Raw genomic sequence first — 20,262 nt, 5'->3', positions numbered from 1 at the left:
AGAGAGAGAGAGAGAGAGAGAGAGAGAGAGAGAGAGAGAGATTGATTTTCTCCTTTTTCTTTGCTTGCACACAAAGGCTCCTGAAAGGCTATATAATAATCAAGCAGAGAAGAAACCAACAGCCAGAGCTTACACAGTAAGCAAATGGGCAATGACCTCATAGATAAAGAAGGCAGTTTATATTTTAAAACCCCAGTCAGTGTCATGCAATGTCAGACAGTAGTAACGGGACTATTTCTTAATTAACATACTGGTGCTGACAAATGAAGAAGCTTGACCAGAATCAAGTAAACCAGAGATAGATTAATAAGCTCAGGTCAGAGATGTGAGATCAAACTGATAGATTAATAGTAAGTTAGAAATTGGGTAAATAACTTAATGAACAGACAAATCACTAGCTCTGTGTTAAGAAAAGCGGGTTGGAAACTGGACTGAGGACCATATTGTGTAAACTCTTGGAGTTCAAAGCTCACCATAAGTATTTAGTAGAGTGAAGGCTGCTCAAACTTCCTTTATACCTTGTTTAATATGTTTTATTTAATGAGATTTTGGGTTATTCTTCCAGTCAAAATTTCTTCCTTAATCATGTATTTGGAGTGAGAGTTTTGGTAAGAGTGCTTCATAAAAACCATTTTGTTCTTTGATTATAAACTTGTGGAATCAGAATTGAAAGATCTCTAGGTCAGCAGTTATCAACCTGTGAGTCATGACCCCTTTGGTGGCCACAAAGCAGATATCCCACATATCCGATATTTACATTACTATTCTTAACACTAGCAAAATTAGAGTTATGAAGTAGCAACAACATAATGCTATGGTTGAGGGTCACCACAAAATGAGGAACTCTGTTAAAGGGATGCAGCATTAGGCAGGTTGAAAATCACCAATCAAGGGGTACTTAAGCAAAATGTCTCTAGTACAAGAACAGTAGTGAAGTGAGAAGCAGTTAAAAGGTAAAATTAGAGGAGGTGACAGACCTTGGGGGACTGGATGGTTTATGCCTGATGAATGTCTTTTATGTCCCCCTCCAAAACGTGCTTGTTAGAAACTTAATTCCAGATGCAAAGGTGAGGCCAAATGAGATATGGCTAAGCCATAAGGCTGTATTAATGTCAGTATCAGGAGGGTAAGATAGAAATCAGTTACACTTGTTTTTCTCTGCCTTCCCTTCCCTCTTTTTCTACCAGTTTTCTCATTCTTCTTCTCCCCCTCCCCCTCCTCCTTCTCTCCTATCTCTATTTCTATCCTTTCCCATTCCTATAATCTCCTTGCCCTCTTGCCATGACTTGACACACAAAGAAAGCCCCACTCTTAATTTTTACATTCTGGAGGCAATTAAGTTTTTCACAAGTTACACTTTGTGTGGTATTTTGTTATGGTAGCACTTAAAGGATCAATAGAGAGCACATTACTAGCAATGAGGTGTTACTATAACAAATACCCAAAGATGTTCTTGAGTTTAGAAAAGCAGGCTAAAGAAGAAGCCCGTATTTCTATGATTAGAACAGCAATATTCCATTCATTCTATGACGAGAACAGTAAGAGTCATTCATTCTGTGGTTGGAACAGTAAGAGTCACTCATTCCTCATTCTAGTGAGGAATCCAAGAAAGCGAAAAGTTAAATTGAAAGCATAGAACTTCCTATATGATCCAAAAGTTTTCATGTGGACACCCTAATGAGGATTAAGATAAAAATCAAGACTATCTTATCAGAAACTGGAGTAAAGTTCTTACTACAAAGTGATGAAGATTATTTCTGAATTGTGTTCACGTCTCAGTGTGTTTCATAGAAAGTAGACCCTTGGGAATAAACTACTAAGAAATACTTCTAGAAAAGGTGTCGAAAGTACATGGCTCCTTTCGAACACATGCAACCAAATGAGAGGAGAAAATGTAAGGAAGTCTGTAATTAGAATGGAAACAGCATCAGACATTTGAAGAATTCCCAGCCTAGCCAAGTTAAAAAAAAAAAAAAAAAAAAAAAAAAAAAAAAAAAACTTGTGGGAAGATGTGGCCAAGTGCTTTGTGATGGATTAGCACAAAGAGGAAGCCAGGTGGTATTTGTCAAAATAGGAGAATGATGGCAGAAATGAATCTGAAGGCATTTCAGACATCATGAGGCTGCTATTCCCAGAATAGTGTAATGTTTTTAGGGCCATGTGAACCAAGAAAGCTCTCTGACTTTGGAGAGGCCAACAATTGGTCCTGGTGAGGTTCATGTGGTGCAACCATGCAGAAAATGCCATAGCGGCTGCCACTTCAGATTCAATGAATGCTTTGAGCAGCCTGTAACCCAGACAGCAACCTGTACCAGGGGCAGATTCCTGTACAGTTCCCAATAGTGCCAAATGGAGTCACGGGAATGGGGTTGGCCCTGTATTCCAGGACTCTAGAGTCCCCAAGCTCATATACAGTGCCAACTTAGAAATGCTTCAGGCGTAGAGCTTTAGCCTATAAAAGCTTCTGTGGGTGCTGAGCTCAGTAAAAGAATAGGGATGGGACTGCTTGAGCCCCTGACATACCCTGTGTCTCAGTGTCCTCAGATCAAGGTACAATCACAAAGATGGTTTTCTGACTTTCTAATTTCCTTTGCTTCCCTGCCGTGTCGGGCTTACGTGGGCCTGCTTACTCCTTTCTTCCTGCCAATGTTTTCCTTTTGGAGAAGGAATGTCTACCATAGGCCTGATCACAAATAGATTCTTTGCTTAGTTGCGCAGGCCTACAGCTAGAAAAGATTTTCCTGTAAGCTTAATCATACCCCAAGCTCACTTGTGCCTGATGCTGATAAGACTCTGGTCCACTGAGCTAGTTCTGGAATGGGGTAAAATCAGAACTACTGGGATATGGTGAAGGAATTGTATGTGGGTAAGAATTTAGGAGAGTAGATAGACTTGTGTGGTTTGAATACGTCTCCCCATGCTCCAAAGCAGGTTGTTGCACGGTATCCTTACTATTGACTCTGCTATGGAAGGGAAAGTGAGTGTATTACTACAGGTATGAGGGTGAGTTTATGGAAGGAAAAAGATACGTTTTTTTTTTTTAATTAGATTTTTTTCTTTATTTGCATTTCAAATATTATCCCCTTTCCTGGTTTTCACTCCAAAAACCCTCTATCCCTTACCCCGCTTACCAACACACCCACTCCCACTCTATATAGACACCAGTTTGACTTCTCCATGTTCAGTGGGTTGTGTTGATGTCTTCATCAATAGGAGACCATTAATTTAAAAGAGAGCAAGGAGGAGTGTATAGGATGCTTGGAAAGAGAAAAGAAAAGGGGGAAATGATGTAATCATTTTATAGTCTTAAAAACAAAAGAAAGAAAGAAGAAAGAAAGAAAGAAAAGACAAGGTTGGCTTCTTTGTGTGCTCTCTCTCTCTCTGTGTTCTTCTTTCTCTTTCTCCCTCCCCCAGGTCTTCTCCCCCTCTTCTTCTTTTTGTCCCTTTGTCCTAGAAGGAAGTAGCAGAAAGCTCTTACTGAATCACTTTATTTCAAGGTTTCTTATCTTGTAGAAGCATAAGCTAATTAAGTTTGATTTATTGCAAATTATCTAGTTGTGGTATCCCTTTAAAGTCAAATAAAACAGATTACAGTGTCTTTCCTAAAATAATTCAAAATTTAAAATATAAGTACAATAAAACTCAACTGTAGACCTTATTTCACCTTTTACATGAATACATGGCCGCTGAGATATTGTGTCATTTTAATTTTGAAATCTGATAACACAGTGGCCTAGAAATGCTCTACGCTAGCTGCATCTTGTTTAAGATCCTGTCCCTACCACTTTCTAGTTGCCCCTGGTGTACCATAATGGTGGTAGCAGTTTTCATCCTAGCAATATGTCTCTATTTAATTATTTCTTCTTATATCAAGTTTAGACTTTATTTTATGAAACACATATCAAAGTGTTTTAATTTATGGTTTGTATGTTTTAAGTTTTCTAATTCTTATTCATATTTATTTTTATTTTATTGTTCTTTTTAATAAATTGTTATTTGATATAAATGCAATCCTATTTATACTTTCTCTTTTCGTTCCCTTCTTTTCCCTCCCCTCTCCCTCTTTCATCCTCCTCTCTTCCCTCTCCTCCCATCATCTCCTTTCTTATCAATGCCATTTAAACACTAGAACCAAGTTGGCACAACTCTGGAACTCACACACAGCTACCGTGTGTTTTTAATCCTTAAAAAGGAAATATTTGCATTAAATACTCATATTTTTTTCTAACAGAAAGAATGTTCCATATAGACATATAACACTGGCATGGAAAGACCACATATTCTGTCTGTGTCCTCAGTGTTTTACAATTCTTTTTTTTTCTTTTTATTCAGGCTTGTTTTATGCTACAACATGTGATTTATTTTAGAATGAATTTCATTGGCTACTGAAAAAATATACATTCTACAGTCTTTGTGAGATATTCTGTAGATTTTTTTTTTACATCCATTTGTTGTATTGTATAGTTTTATTTTTGAATTTCTTTGTTGATCGTTAATTGAGATGATTCATCTAACAATGAAAAATGTCTTGCCTTAGATTTGAGAAAATGTCTATTATATTTTATTTTGCATTTTTGATCCTATCTAGAAATATTGGAAGTTGTAGTCATGCTCATTTATATATTTTTACTTTTTAAATATCTGAATGCAATATTTCCTCAACAGTTTTAACTCTTTTTTTGTTTGAGATTATAATGTAATAATATAATTTCCCCTTCCTTTCTTCCTTCTAAACCCTCCTATATACTCCTACTTGCTCAAATTCATGTTTTTTTCATTACGTGTTGTTACATGCATGTATGAATATGGATATGCATACATATTTCTAAAAGAGACCTGCTCAGTCTGTAGGGTGATGCATCTGTGCAACCCTCAGATTTGTAGAAAGACAGAAAACTGGAAACAAAGAGTTCAACTTGTCAATCTCTTTGGCTCCATGATATTCAGACCTAGGACAGGGCACCTCCGTCCAGCTCCCAAATCCAGGACTCTATCTCAGCTTGATGCTTTCCCTAAGTTCCCAGCAGACTCCAACCTCTTTAACATTTTGAAAAAGATTCTGACACATGCTAGCAAAAAAACCTTTCAAATATGTCAACTTCTGCTCATCCCCATTTAGCCAGATTTCCCTAACTTCATCTCATTTTCAGGAAACCCCAGATGCACAGCCGTAGCCTGGAGACCAGCAAGATCAATTCCCCAAAGCAGCTGTTCGGTTTCATATGCTTTAGTTAACGCAGTGGTTTGGGGGAACTGTTTTTTTCTTTTTTGAACATCATTATTTTTAATGTAGTTTTAAGAACAATATGCTTGGTTTCTAAAATTATTGACTCTATGTAGAAAACATCCTTTAGTCTCTAAATATATTCTTATCTCTCAAACAAAAGTAAATTTCTAACGAACTAACAGCTTTGAAGTATAGTTAATATATGTACTAATTTTCCATGTGGTTGTATTAAATGGAAGTACTCACAATTAAAGCAATATTCAAATAATTAAAAACTAAATTCTGTATATTACATATACTTTCTACACTTTAAAAGACACATTGTGAGAGCCAGAGGACTCAGCCAACTGCTGTAGAATAATCTCTTCTAAAGGTGGGAGCATTACAGACAAGTGGGGTAAGACTGTGAACAATATAATGCATGAAATTCTCAAAGAATTTAAAAGATTTACCACGATACACTTACACATTTAATTTTGCTGTAGAAAACTTCCTACTTTATGGATCGTCACGATGATGATTGCAGGTAACTTACATATTAGGAATTTCAGTGTTTATATGTCTCATCTTGTTCTAGTTTCTCTGCTGATGTGCTAAGACATTAACCAAAGTCAAACTTAGGAGTGGAAAGATTTTTTTCTGGCTTACACATCCCAATTACAGTCCTTCATCAGGGGAAGTCAGGGCATCAGGTGATCCCAGAACTGAAGCAAAACCCCAGACAAAAGCTGCCTTTTGGTTCGATTTCTCTGGCTTGCTTTCATCTTGATCTCTATAAAATATTCATTTATTTATTCTTATGTGTAAGGTGGGAGTGTTTTGCCTGAATATATGAAATGTACTACATGTGGGCCCACAGAGGACCGAGAGGCAACAGATCCTCAGAGACTTGTGTTACAGACAGTTGGGAGCTACCTTGACGATGCTAGGAATTGAGACCAGGTCCTCTGAAAGAGTGACCAGTGCTCTTAACCACTGATCAACTTTCCACTTCATTAGTGAGCTTTCTTATATAACTCCTGTCAACCGTTCCAGAACTGTATACTTCTCAGGAGTGGGCTGATCTCTCCTTCATTAATTGGCAATCAAGAAAATGCTGCCACCCCCTCCCCCAAGCCTACAATCTGATGACGTTGAAGTGCCCTCTTCCTGGGTATGTTTAGATCATATAGAGTTGACAGGAGTGGTGACACCCATTTCTCATGGCAATCCAGTCGAACAGAAGCTTTGATTTGTATTTTATATCCATTTATCCTTCCTTGGGTTCCCATATAGGATGTGCATAGTTATGGCTTCCCATATAGGATGTGCATAGTTATGGCTTCCCATATAGGATATGGCTTCCCATATAGGATATGGCTTCCCATATAGGGTATGTGCATAGTTATGACTGGTAGGTCCAGAGGAAAGAAATAGGCCACCCTAAAAGCCATTTTGGTTCTAGAGCTTAATTCCTTCACTAGAGGCTCAGTCTTCCAGTCTCTTTTCTTCTAACTGTTCTCAGAGTGTGTTCAAGTTTCCATTGTTTTTCATGATTCAGCAACTATATTTCTCTTTCCTAAGCCTTATACCTTTTTATTTGCTCTCCTGATTAACTCCATAAACACGACTGCCCACAACTGTGTCTTGACAGTCTCAAAGCTTATTCAGCACGGAAATACAGAGTGTTAAATTCTGGAATAGATGCTGCTCTTTCCATGGCTTCCTGTTCATTTCTCTGATGTATCTGCCAGGCTGATTTGTATACTCCCTCTTTCTTTAATTTTTATCTGATTGCCCCCTTGTAGGAAAGGATTCCTTTTATTTTTCTTACTTTGCTGGGACAGAATGCCCACCTAGCAAACATTTGTGTTTTTAGGATACGGCTCAGCTGTTTCCTATGTTTAGACATTTGTACAATCATCAAGCATCGATGCTGATGAAATTCCCTCAGAAGAAGCCTGTATTCGCACGCTAGATACTCTTCACTCTCCATTCCCAGAATCAGGCTAATCATTCTCTGTGATTTTGCTAATTCTGGATTGCTCATGAAAAGCAGAATTATACAATGTGTGGCCTTTTTTGGTCTGGCTTCTGAATTCATCATGATGCTTTCAAAACGAATTGATGATGTAGCATGCAGCAGGATTGTATACTTTTTTAAAAAATCTGAATAATTGTTTTTATGGTTGTTCTACAATTTGTGAATCTACTCTTCAGTCAATTAATACTTATTTTTATTTTAAATATACAAGTAGGCTGGAATTATAAGGAAGAAAAGACATATCATGTATATACATGTACCGTCACATTTTTGTGTTTCTATGAAAAAATACCAGAACATGGACTGCTTGTCTAATGGGTCCAAACACCATAATCCCAGTCTGGCAAAGTCTGCTTATCTGCATCATAGCATTCAAAGACACAGAAAATAGCCATATGTAGAAGGTTCAAAGAGCATGGCATGGTCTTTTAAAATGAGAACCAATTACTTTGTAAGACTAATATTCATCCATTCTGAGACCTCCCCCTATGTTTATTTTCTAAGATGAGTGAAAGCAGTCAATTGGGAGTTCAGAGTTTTGCACATGAATTTGGTTTCTCTTTCCCCATGTGTTGACTTATTCCTTCTTCTGAGCCAGGATCACCAAGGGACCTGAAGTTCATTAGAGATGTGGAGTCACAATATACTTGTGTTCCTTTGGATACACCAGTACTCATTATTAGCTATTGGAAGCATCTCTTAGGATCCCTCTATTAGCATTATCTCAAATAATGAAATGATATTAAGAAAAACTACAGTGACAAGATGACCCAGTGGGAAAGGACATCTGCCATCAAGCCTTATAAACTGAAGTTGAAGCCCAGAGTCCACATGGTAGAAGGAGATAACCAACTTCTGTATGTGGTCCTCTGATCCCTACAAACATGGTGTGCACATGTGCGTAACTCACAGAGAGTCAAACAAAAATAAAAGTATTTACAGCGTTTAACTTACTTCCATTGTATTTCTTTGAAGAAGAAAATCAGAGTAACTTGGTAAGAATGAAGCATTACTGGTATATCATCAAGAAAGTGAGATTTGAATATCTTATGATAGACATCTGCATTCTTGGTTTCCTCTTGGTATGTAGACCTTTGCTTCTATGAACTCTGATTTAACAAAACAAGTGCCATTATCCAATTATTAAACGATTCTGATTTCTGTATACGGTATCTAAATAAGGTGAATAGACACAAAATTGATTCAGTCTTATGTTTGCTGTCTCTTTGTATGTACAACAGAGAACTAGAGTCCTAAGGTCTGAGGCAGAAACTGCTCCTAGACTGTTCTTCTGATATAAGCCACTGGGGGCAGTGACCATGAAGAAAGTGACCATGAAGAAAGGCCCTTTGAAATTCTTAGCTTGTGGTGGTTTGAATGTACTTGGCCTAGGGAGTGGCACTATGTGGAGGTATAGCCTTGGAGGAAGTTTGCCATTGTGGGTGTTTTTTTTAAGACCCTTATGCCAGTTTCCTGGAAGCCAGTCTTTTCCTGTTTGCCACCAGTACAAGATGTAGACCTCCCTCTCCTCCTGTGCCATGCCAACCTGGAGGCTGCCATGCTCCTGTCTTTACGATAGTGAACTGAACCTCTGAACTTGTGTAAGCCAGCCCCAATTAAATGTTCTTATAAGAGTTGCTTTGGTCATGGTGTCTGTTCACAGCAGTAAAGCTCTAAGAGCTAAGGCAAGTTCCACATCCTTCTGGTCCTGGAAATGCTAAAAGAAAAATGGGACAACCAGTAAAGGAGATTTCTTGTCTGGAAATTCCTTGGTGGCCATTGCCAAAGCAGAGTTAAGGTACCTTTGAGTTAAGATTTTCTGGCTCTGTAGTATATCATTTAAAGTAAATGATGATAAGCTCATTGATGGGATCTGAAATTCTAGCCTGAATTCTAACCTATTCTAACGGTAATAGGTATGTGTGTGTGTGTGTGTGTGTGTGTGTGTGTGTGTGTGTGTGTGTGTGAATAGCTAATTTATATGATGTCTTAATCATAAAATACCATTTCTTTCTTAGTTGGTGTTCATTTTTGTTGTTGTTTGAAACTTGGACATCCAGCACTGACTGCTGTCACCACTGCAGAGAAGTGGAAAGTGAGCTCACTGTTGTTTGCTAAGATGTGTTCTTCGTCTCGGGTCTGGTGCCATTACATCCTGCTGCAGGAACTGACAGATCGGAAAAGAGGTTGTTCCCAACTTCCACCATGAATTGGGAATACTAGGGACTCAGTTTATTTAGAGCTGCCCCTCATGAATCTCACTCAAAATTGTATTCTTCCTCTCCTCTCCCTCCAGGCACTTTCTTGTGTTAACTCCATCAGGCTGGGGTTTCTGAGGAGGTATGTATAGACACACCTATTTCTTTTCTCCATTCAACAGCATGGCTCACTAGTATGTATCCCCATCTGTCTAGCCAGGCTGTTCTCCCCATTTGCCATTTGTCTTCATGTGCCCACCTGCTGGAAGACTGGCCTAAACTAAAGGAAATGGAAGAACTTGGTTTTTGAAAAAAGCCAGAAACATGCAATCAGTAATTGTAAGAAAATGTTGTGAAGATCACGATTTTTAGCAGGGTATTAGTGGCCATGTCCATTTTTTTTTTTTTACAGTGACTGCACAGAGGGACTGGGTAGCTGAAGCTTTAGGTGACAAAAGCAGAAGTGGAGAAAAGAAGAAAGAAGGAAGAGAGACAAGCTAGTATTGATAATTTGTTAATATATCCATGTCTGTATACAATAAACTCCGAGCAATAATAATTGTATCACAAGTCCTATCCCTAAACACATGACTGAGAATACCTTAAGGAAGAGGGATAAGAACTAAATGTTCATGATATATATATATTGGAACATTCAAATTTTGGGCTAAATTTAACCTCAATTAACTAGGAAGCCCTGGGTTCTGCTTGGGTTTAGGCAGAAAGTGAGACCAGAATCCCTGCAATGGTCACCTTTGTAAGTTACCCTAGAAACAACTGGAGAGTGGTGAGAAGAAAGGAGGAAGAATGAGAAGTGGGTGGGGGAGAATCAGAGGCCTGGAAAGATGAGAGGAGAGAAGAGGAGGAGAAATGGAGACTCTGTCACTGAATGTTAGACAGAAAAGTCCAGTTCAATTCCCATTCTCTTCTTCCCAGCAGTGGGGGAGTCTGCATGCTAACGTGCTCAGCCAGGCATCTGGTGGAGCCTTAATAGGCATTCTGGCTCAATCTTCCCCTCAGGCATGCAAATTTGCAGTTTTCCCTTGACACACTTTCTTATGGACTTGCATCAGTAGCTTTCCAAATCTGTTGGAAATGTAATGTTTGTAAGATATTTTGGGAGACTTATGAAGCCTCTTGCTGCAGTTAAGCTTAATTATTAATTTATTCACTTTTTTTCCCTACCTCAAATTTAGTATCTGAGGAAATTGTTAAACTGCCTATAATGTGAGAAATTGGAAATGATAAAAAACAAAATAACTGCAACACAGAGACTATCTATTTACTGGCATAAAGATGGATGAGCAGGATGTTTCTAAGTTAATTAAAAAATGTTTGTAACCACAGCAAGTGCGTGAGTGTGCTGAGTCTCAAAGGCCTACCCACTTCTCTTGGAATGGAAAGCTCTGCTCCTCTAGCAGATGAAGCCCAAATCTTTACCCTGAGTGGATCAACACTGACACAATTCTGTTGTAGATCCTTTGATTCACTAGTCACTACTCTGCTCATCCTGCATACACAATTGAATTAGCCACAATGTAGTAATTCACTAGGGCTTTATTCTGAGGGTTTTAATATAGTGAGTTATAAGCGCTTATATGTTCTCCGTGGGAACAGGTATTTTTTTAAGCACAAAGAGGGCTAAAAAGATGGGGAGGTGGAAGCTACAGTGTCTTCTGAAATGCCATAGGTGGAGGTCTGTCCTGTGGCTTTGTTAACTGTCGCAGAGGAGGGTGAGGAGTGCCTTAAGATCGAAGCTGAAACTCCAACAGAAATACCCCCAACCTAGCCTGTGTTCATGATGAATCCTCCTCAGCTGGTTGATTAATCTTCTCCTTTGGTCTTAACAGAGTAAATTTCTTCCTTCTTTTTCCTCTCAGTGTATGTCTTGAAAAAGAAAGTAGGCATTCAGTATGCTTATCTTAACCAGATATGTTTGCTTGCTGTACATAGCAAGACTAGATATTACAGCAAAAAAATCGGGGCTTGATTTCCCCCTTTGTTAATCATTTTCCTATTTAGTGGGCGTCCACAAGTGTCTTACTTACTTTTCTATTGCTGTGATGAGACATCAAAACCAAGGTAATTTATAGAAGAGAGTTTCATGTGCCTTACAGCTTCAGAAGGTAAGTATGTGACCATCATAGTATGGAGTATAGAAGTCAGGCAAGGAGGCAGGCATGGTGCTGGTGTAGAGCTCAGAACTCTGATTTTCTTTCTAAAATTTATTTATTTATTTATTTATTTATTTATTTATTTATTTATTTATTTATTTTACATCCCAATATCAGTCCCCCCTCACTCATATACCCCCTCAGGCAAATCTCCCTCCTATTTCTCCTCCTCCTTATCTGAGAAGGGAATCCCTGTTCTGGGTATCACTTCTATGTCCTACTACTTCTCACCCCCAATCCCAACGCATCAAGTCATTGCAGGACTAGGTGCATCCTATCTCTCTCTGAGGCCAGATAAGGCATCCCAGTTAGGAGAACTGGATTCACAGGCAGGCAACAGATTCAGAAACAGTCTCTGTTAGGGAACCTGTGGGAAGACCAAGCTTCACATTTGATAGATGTGAAAAAGGGATCTAGGTTCAGCCTGTGCTTGCTCTTTGGTTGGTGCGTCAGGCTCTGGGAACTCCCAAGAATCCAGGTTAGTTGATTCTGTTGGTCTTCCTGTGGAGTCCATGTCCTCTTTGGGTCCTGCAATCTTTCTCCCAACTCTTCCATAAGACAAGAGCCATCTAATGTTTGACTGTATGTCTCTGCGTCTCTTTCAATTGGCTGCTGGGTGGAGCCTCTCAGAGGATAGTTATGGCTTGGTTCCTTCTGCAAACATAAGAGAGTATCATTAATAGTGTTAGGATTTTGTTCTTGACCATTTGGGGCAGTCACTGATTGGTCATTCCTTCTGTTTCTGCTCTATCTTTGTCCCTGCACATCTTGTAGGCAGGACACATTTTGGGTGGAAGGCTTTGTGGGTGGGTTGCTGTCCTCATCCTTCCACCGGGAGTCCTGCCTGGCTAGAATAAGTCGCCATATACTCCACTGCTGTGATCCATATCCTAAACTGCTAGGAGTCTCAGCTAGAGACATCCCATAGACACCATGGGGCCTTCTCCCATCCCAGGTCTCTGGTACATTCTAGAGATCTACTGTCCCTTGCTGCCTATTGCAATTTTCTTTTCCCTGCTCTCCCTACATCTGATGCCCCCATCCAGCCCAGCTGCCATTTTCCAATACCAATTCCATCCAGTTCCCTCCTTCCATCCACCTCCAATATCTATTTTATTTCACCTTCTGAGAAAGATTCAAACATCCTTGGGTCCTTCTTGTTATTTGTCTTCTTTGGGTCTGTAGATTGTGGTGTGGTTATTCCATTCTTTATGGCTAATATGTCTATAAGTGAGTATATACCATTCACATCCTTCTGGGTTACCTCACTCAGAATGGTATTTTCTAGTTCCATCCATTTGCCTGCAAAATTCATGATGTCCTTGTTTTTAGTGGCTGAGTTATTAGTAAACAAAGCACATTTTCTTTATTCATTCTTGAGTTGAGGGACATCTAGGTCATTTCCAGTTTCTGACTATTACAAATAAAGCTGCTATGAACATAGTTGAGCAAGTGTCCTTGTGGGATAGTAGAGCATCTTGTGGATGGTATATGCCCAGAAGTATAGTTGGATCTTCAGGTAGAAGTATTCTTTTCAATTTTATTTTGCTCACTTTATATCCTGATCCCAGCCCCCTCTTTCCTCCTCTCTTCCCACTTTAGCCCTTAAAAACTCTCTCCCAATTATCCTTCCCTTTCTCCTTACAGAAGGGGAAACCCTCCTTGGGTACCACCTCATGGTGTAACTACTAGTCCTGGAAGGCCTAACTAAGCACATACTCTCCCTCAGAGGCACAGCCTGGCATTCCAGGAAGGGGATGGGGATCCAATGGCAGGTAACAGAGTCAGGTATGGCCCCCACTCCAATTGTTAGGGGAACCTGCATGAAGACCAAGCTGCACATCTACTATATATGTGTAGGGGATCTAGATCCAGCCCCTGAATACTCTTTGGTTAGTGGTGTGGTCTCTGTGAGCCCCCGTGGGCCTGGGTTAGTTGACTCTGTAGGTTTTCTTGTGGTGTCTTTGACCCAGCCTGGCATTTGCCTGTGGCTCTCAGCATCTGTTTCCATCCATTTCTGGATGAAACCTCTCAGGAGACAATTCTGTGAAGTTCCTGTCTGCAAGCATAGCTGAGTATCATTAACGGTGTTGGGGGATGGCTCTCTACCATGGGATGGATCTCAAGTTGGGGCAGTAAGTGGTTGTCTATTCCCTCAATCTCTGCTTGATCTTCATGCCTTCACATTTTGTAGGCAGGACAAATTTTGGTTTGAAGATTCTGTGGGTATGTTGATGTCCTCCTCCCTCCTGGCTATGGGAGGTTGCCGCTTCAGTCTACATAACCCTGCTAGTAGAAATTACAGCTAGTGCCACCCCTATAGGGTGCCCAGAGTCTCCTTACTTAGATATTATTCACAAACATGAGGCAAAAAAGAAAGCAAATTGGAAGTGGTTTAGGCTTTTAAAACCTTGAAGCTCATCCTCACCTCCTCCAGAACCTCCTCCAACAATGCGTTACCTCTTAATCCTCCCTAAGTAGTTCCACCAACTGGAGTCCAACCATTCAAGTATATGAGCCTATGAGGGCCATTCATTCAACCTACCACAGCAAGTTATTCTAACTCAATAAATGCCAAGTTCTTCATTTGTAAGACAGAAATATGAGAGTCTACAAGCCTGAGAACAGACATGGGGATTTAGAATACGGTTTTTGTCACATTTCTTACTAGATGTCTTGTATGTACTTAAATTCACTTAAAGTGGAAGAAAACCACCACCAACAAAAACAGGGACACCAATGTGGACAGCTTTTCTTCTAAGCAAGAAGAGAGATGAGTTGCTCATGGGAGATGGAGCCATTTCTCTATTATTATCTTCTTTGGGTTCTAGTTTGGTATTGGGGCCTTTAGGACAGAGACAATAGATCCAGAAGGTGAGATAAGACTGATGGATTAATTCCCTGCCTTCTGCATGTACCATCTACTTCCTTGGAGGGACAGCATCCCTGGGTGTTCTAAAGAACACACTGGATAAAGCCTTATGGTTTCCTTTATCTGGATGAAATTCAGCTTTCTAGGGACCAGGCTCACTGTCCCAACCTCCCTTTCTTTAAATATTTTCTTTAGAATGCCCATAATTATAAATCATTTCTTTATTCCTTTAAGATATCGACCACTTAAAAGACTCTGGTCATATTTGCAGCTCCAGAGATGTCTTTCTCAAGCAGCTGGGTATCTTTCTCCTGGTTGTAAACACCTCTCAGTAGGAGAGATACTTCAAAATCTAACAGGAAGTTAAGATATTTCTTCATCTGGTCTCTTATTAAGTGTGGCACACGGTGCATAGAATACGTCTTCAGTTTTGATCTCTCTTACTCTCTTAAATCTGTAAGTTGACCCATAGCTTCCCAGTTTGCTTAGAGTTTGAAACATACTTTTTTTGCCTTCTTATTTCTATATTAAAAATAATTACTCTTAGCAATAAAATATGTTCTGAATTTTTCTAATCAAAACACTTCACATGAACCTCGTGTTCACGTGAGCTTGTGAACCTTGAGCTTGTGAACCTCTCAGACCTCTGGGAAGCTTTCCCAGTTGTCGTCTTTAAATCGTTGTCAACACAATCTCTTTCTGTTTTGTATACTGTACTCTGATATGCACAGATTTACGCTAGATCATCCCTTTACTTGTAAAAGCCATCCTAGCAATTGAAAGGAAACATGGGGGCAGGATGCTGTCTTTCATTTGCAGATCTTAGAGTCATGACATGCTACTAACAACTAGAAGGGTGTGAGGGCAGGGTCTGCAGGGCAAGGGGACGAAATCACACTTCATTTTGGTGTATGCTTCTTTCCTTCTCACCACTCATTGCTAAGAATCTCCATGCTCCTAATTTTTAGAACAGGTGAGTTAAGGCTTAGTTCTGATTTTTTTCTTTCCTATTGCATTAGTTTGTGAAAAAAGTCTTTAACAGCATTACAAAAAGGAGGTTTTAAAGTAATTTGATTTTAATGTTTATTTGTAAGGAAATGGGAAGTGCCCTATATTCAAGATTGGTGGAAGGGGCATTTGGACTACTGCTGTTAATGTCTTTTTCCACTCTCTTGAAAAACATTAGAGGACATTCAAGATAAAAACTAAAAGTGGTAATGCATATAAAATGATAACATTTGAATAAGATTATGTCATCATAATGGCAATTATGGTTGTTATTTCCTTAGAAATACACTAGTATTTATTTAGAGTCAGAGAATTCTAGGCATCAAAGATGCAGCAAGGAGCAACAATAAAAAAACAAAAGCCTTGTTTTTCTGAAGCTTACTCTCTCTCTCTCTCTCTCTCTCTCTCTCTCTCTCTCTCTCTCTCTNTNTGTGTGTGTGTGTGTGCACATGCACATGTGTGTTGAAGGGGGCATATGAACAAACAATTGCAGAGAATGACATTTGTAGTAGAAAAGTAGCCAATTAGGTTGGAGAGAAGTTGGAGCATTCCCATCTTGTGAAACAGGAAAAAGCTGTGTACGTGGGCAGGGTGACGAAGAGAGGGAGGCGTGTGGGAAATTTCCTTGATTTACAGATCATTACTAGAGAACTTGATCCTTCCGAGGTCAGGTCCTGTTCCAAGTGAAAATTGCTCAGCATTCCTTTTACTTTGCTTTTGCATTAGAAAAAAAAATAAAACAGATGATTATAATCATTTCTCAGCAGTTATAAGTGAACCCCAGTAATGTGAAGTGTTCCTAGAAACAGTATGTGGACTCTTGATGGATTCATGAAATGACAGCACTGCAGGGTCCCCATTGCCACACATGTCTTTATTTTACCTGGACCATGACATCATCTAATATGAAATTAGGTTGGTCACACACAGGAAAGACTAAAAGTTATCTTCAAGTAATTGTTGTCTGACTGTGCAGCACTCGTTCGTCTCTACAGTTTTCTCTGTCTGTAGTGAGCATCTAATTGCCGAGTGGTATGCCTGTTACTCACGTGTGTGGCCAGAGTCAGGTCTGTTCCAGGACTCCTGTTGACAGGTTGGTTGGTTCCCAAACACTACCAGCTAGTAAATATTCCGAATTTACCTCCTGCATTAATATCTTATTCTGTTACCTTCTTTTATTGAGATAGGTATTCCTGCACTTCAGGCTGACCTTGAACTTGCTCTGTAGCTGAAGATGACCTTGAATGTCTTCTCCTTCTGCCATTGCCTTCTAACTTCTGGGATTCTAGAGCTGTGTTGCCACTTCTAGTTTAAGGCCATACTGATGAAGCTAACTCTTAGAGCCTACCACATGAATGGAAAGCTACCTGTTCCCTTTTTACCATGTGACTCATTGTTGTTCATCACAACATGAAGAAAGCAGACATTTGCACAATGTCCCTCCAACTTCTCATCTGTCGTTTTGTTTCCATCTCTGAGTGTGCTGCTGTGACTCTGAGTGAATGGTTCATTTGTGCTTGCAGTGGCTGGGACTCAGTGACCACTCTACTGGAGAATGTGGTTGACCTCTCTGTATGAAGACACACAGAAGGAAGAATATCCAATTAAGAGACAGAACCATAACTTTACCTCTTCCCCTGTAGAGATAAAATAAAAATTTAAAGAAGCTGTTGAGAGACCTTTTTAACACATTCATCTGATGTCATTTAGCTTGGCAAGGCTGGTTTTAATCTTTAAATTTGAAATATTTCCCAGCTCCGAAGAGGATACTTATGGAAATAGCTTCTCAGAACTATTTAGCTTTTTTTCTTAATCCCAAACACACTCCAAGGTAGGTTCTGACACTGTGGGTCTTTCTCAGTCAAAAAGTTATTAAGAGTCCTAAGAGTGTAAAAATCAGTGCTTCGAAGATGATGTCGTGTTTCCAAAATTACTCCATGACCCAGACCATAATGACAGTGGGAACTGTGTTTTCCCATTTAGCAGTCCACACATTCTCGGTGTTACAATACTTAGGCTACAACTGAATGGTATCAACAAACACAAGACTGTTGTTTGAAAGCACTAATTTAGATTGCACACACTGAGAAAGCATTGATATCCTCTTTGCCTCCTGAGAGGTAATATTATCTTGTGTATGTATGTATGTATGTATGCATGTATGCATGTATGTATGTGTGTGTGTATGGATAAATGGGTATATGTATATATGTGCATATGTATGTACGTATTTATCTATCTACATAAAATGTATATATCTACATATGAATATAACTATATATCTGAATATCTATATGTATAATCTTATATGGCAATCACTTTTTGTCATATTACTGAGGTATGCTTGAGAAGTAGAAATTATTTATATTGAAGTTATTTGATCTATTTTGATGTGTGTCTGTATGGTGGAAACAGCGGCACAGCCAAGCTAGGGAAGATGCCAGGCTCCTTCTGCCCTACCACTGCCCTCCTTTGTATGAATGGATTTTCCTCCTAGACTCTTACCAGTGAGGAAAGCCAACACAGAAAGAAAAGTATTGCCTGATTTTGCTGACATGGTCAACCAAACATGTCAGACTTAGAGAAACAGAAGAGAATGGTGGTCCCTGATGGCTGCAGAGTTGATGGAGTAGACAGGTATTGGCCAAAGGACATACTAGTCATGCAATTTTTGTTGTTGATGACTTACAGTTGTATATGACATTCTTCCTGGCCAAATGCTCTTAGTTAGGTCAGGCTGTTACAAGGAAAATGCCATGCTCCAAGCAGCTTAGACAATAGGAATATATCTTTCACAGTTTGGAAGATTGGGGGGGGGGATGCTGGCCCTTTAGTCTTGATGAGAGTCCTTTTACTGCCTTCAAGATTGCTACCTTCTTGGAACAACAATATGAACTAACCAGTGTCCCCAGAACTCGTGTCCCTAGCTGCATATGTAGGTCTACTCGGCCTTCATTGGGAAGAGAGGCCCCTTGGTCTTGCAAACTTTATATGCCCCAGTACAGGGGAATGCCAGGGCCAAGAAGTGGGAGTGGGTGGGTAAGGGAGCAGGGCGGGGGGAGGGTATAGGGAACTTTCGGGATAGCATTTGAAATGTAAATAAAGAAAATATGTAATATAAATAAATTAATTAATTAATTAAAAAAATTGCTACCTTCTTATTGTATTTTCTTGGTGTGTGTGTGTGTGTGTGTGTGTGTGTGTGTTTGTGTGTGTTTGTATGTGGGGTGAGGGGCAAGGGAGGAAGAGAGAGGGGGGAAAGAGAAAGAGAGAGAGAGAGATTGATTCATTTGTCTATTCTTATAAAGGCAGCTTCCACATTAGTGGGTTGATGCTGTGCTGCCATCACAATCAACACCCAAGTGTCCAACTATAAACACTGTTACCTCAGGGACTGCAGAAGTTAATAAATGAATCTGGGAGAAGGACGGGAAGAAACAGTTGTTCTGCCTGTAGCACATGCTTCATATTGCTCAGTGACATTTAGCACCATGTTGGATTTGCATCTGTGCTCTGTCTCAGTGGGTTCCAGACAGTGAACACACTGTTAGATTTTTCTCACAGCAGTGCCTCTGTTGTGACGGTCTAAGCAGTGCCGAGTCCATTGGTTCTCAATGTTTTAGCTCAGAAAATTTGCAAGTGTCCTTGCTTTCTTATAGCTATAAAATCAAAACAGTTCTGGCTTGAGATTTCTGCCTCAAATATAGTTCATGTCTCTCTGAAGTGCCCTGGCATTTTTCAGGGGAACTACACAAAAGCACAGATTTCTATTTCTGACATGCTTTTATCTTTATTGGTTGTATATGCAGTGCCTCCCACCCCAGCCCCAGGGCTGGGTTTCAGTGTTTGAGCCTTAGCTGGTGGCTCTGTATTGGGAAGGTGTGGAGTCTTTAAGAGGTGGAGCCTTCCCTGAAGAGGTAGGTCACTGGAGTGGGCCTTGAGGTTTGTTAATATGTATCCTGTCTCTTCTTGGCTTCCTGATCTCTTGCCTCTATACTTGTGAGCTAGTTTTACTGCCAAGCCTTCACTTCCACGACAGAGACCACCCACTTGAGCTTGAGCCCAAATAAACTTCTCCTGCTGTAGGCGTTGTCAGATGGGTAGCTCATCACAGCTAAGTGATTACAGAGAAGTAATGAGCCTTTCTTTGACCTTGCTTTAATATGAGTGTTTATGAGTCTAAATGTCCTACCTGCATTGTTTACATTTTCCCTGCTGAGGTTCAGATCCCTTGTACTGTATGGAAGCACCATCACATGGCAGAGCAATTAGTGGTGTGTGCTCTGGTCTCTGCCAGCTAGCAACTTCTTTCCAGCCAGGCACCTGTGTTTCACTTTCCCTCTTTGCACCTCAGACAGCAAGATCTCCTTCCCAGTGGCAACACGAATACTAGCCATCATCTTGGAAATACAGTGCTTTGTTTTTCTTTTTTTTTTGTTTTGTTTTGTTTGTTTGTTTGTTTTTGCATCCAAACTTGAAAGTTTTCATTTTGTTTATCCACTTGGCTCAAGCATTTTGGACTTGGCTTAGAGTGTTTGGATCTAGGTGAGACCCTATTGGTATCCCTTTACAGAATAACTGTCAAATGAGAAAAGATTCCCTGTGCTTTCATAGGGTCATCTAAACAGAACTATCTCCCCAAATAACATTTCAGCAAAACTTGCATAAAGTTTTATGTTATCACTTGGATACTCCAATGTGAAGTCACATACACACACACACACACACACACACACACACACACACACACACATATACAC

This window comes from Mus pahari, chromosome 13 (assembly GCF_900095145.1).
Source record: "Mus pahari chromosome 13, PAHARI_EIJ_v1.1, whole genome shotgun sequence".
Taxonomy (NCBI): Eukaryota; Metazoa; Chordata; class Mammalia; order Rodentia; family Muridae; genus Mus; species Mus pahari.
The sequence above is the reverse complement of the archived record's forward strand: the minus strand, read 5'-3'. Positions refer to the sequence as shown.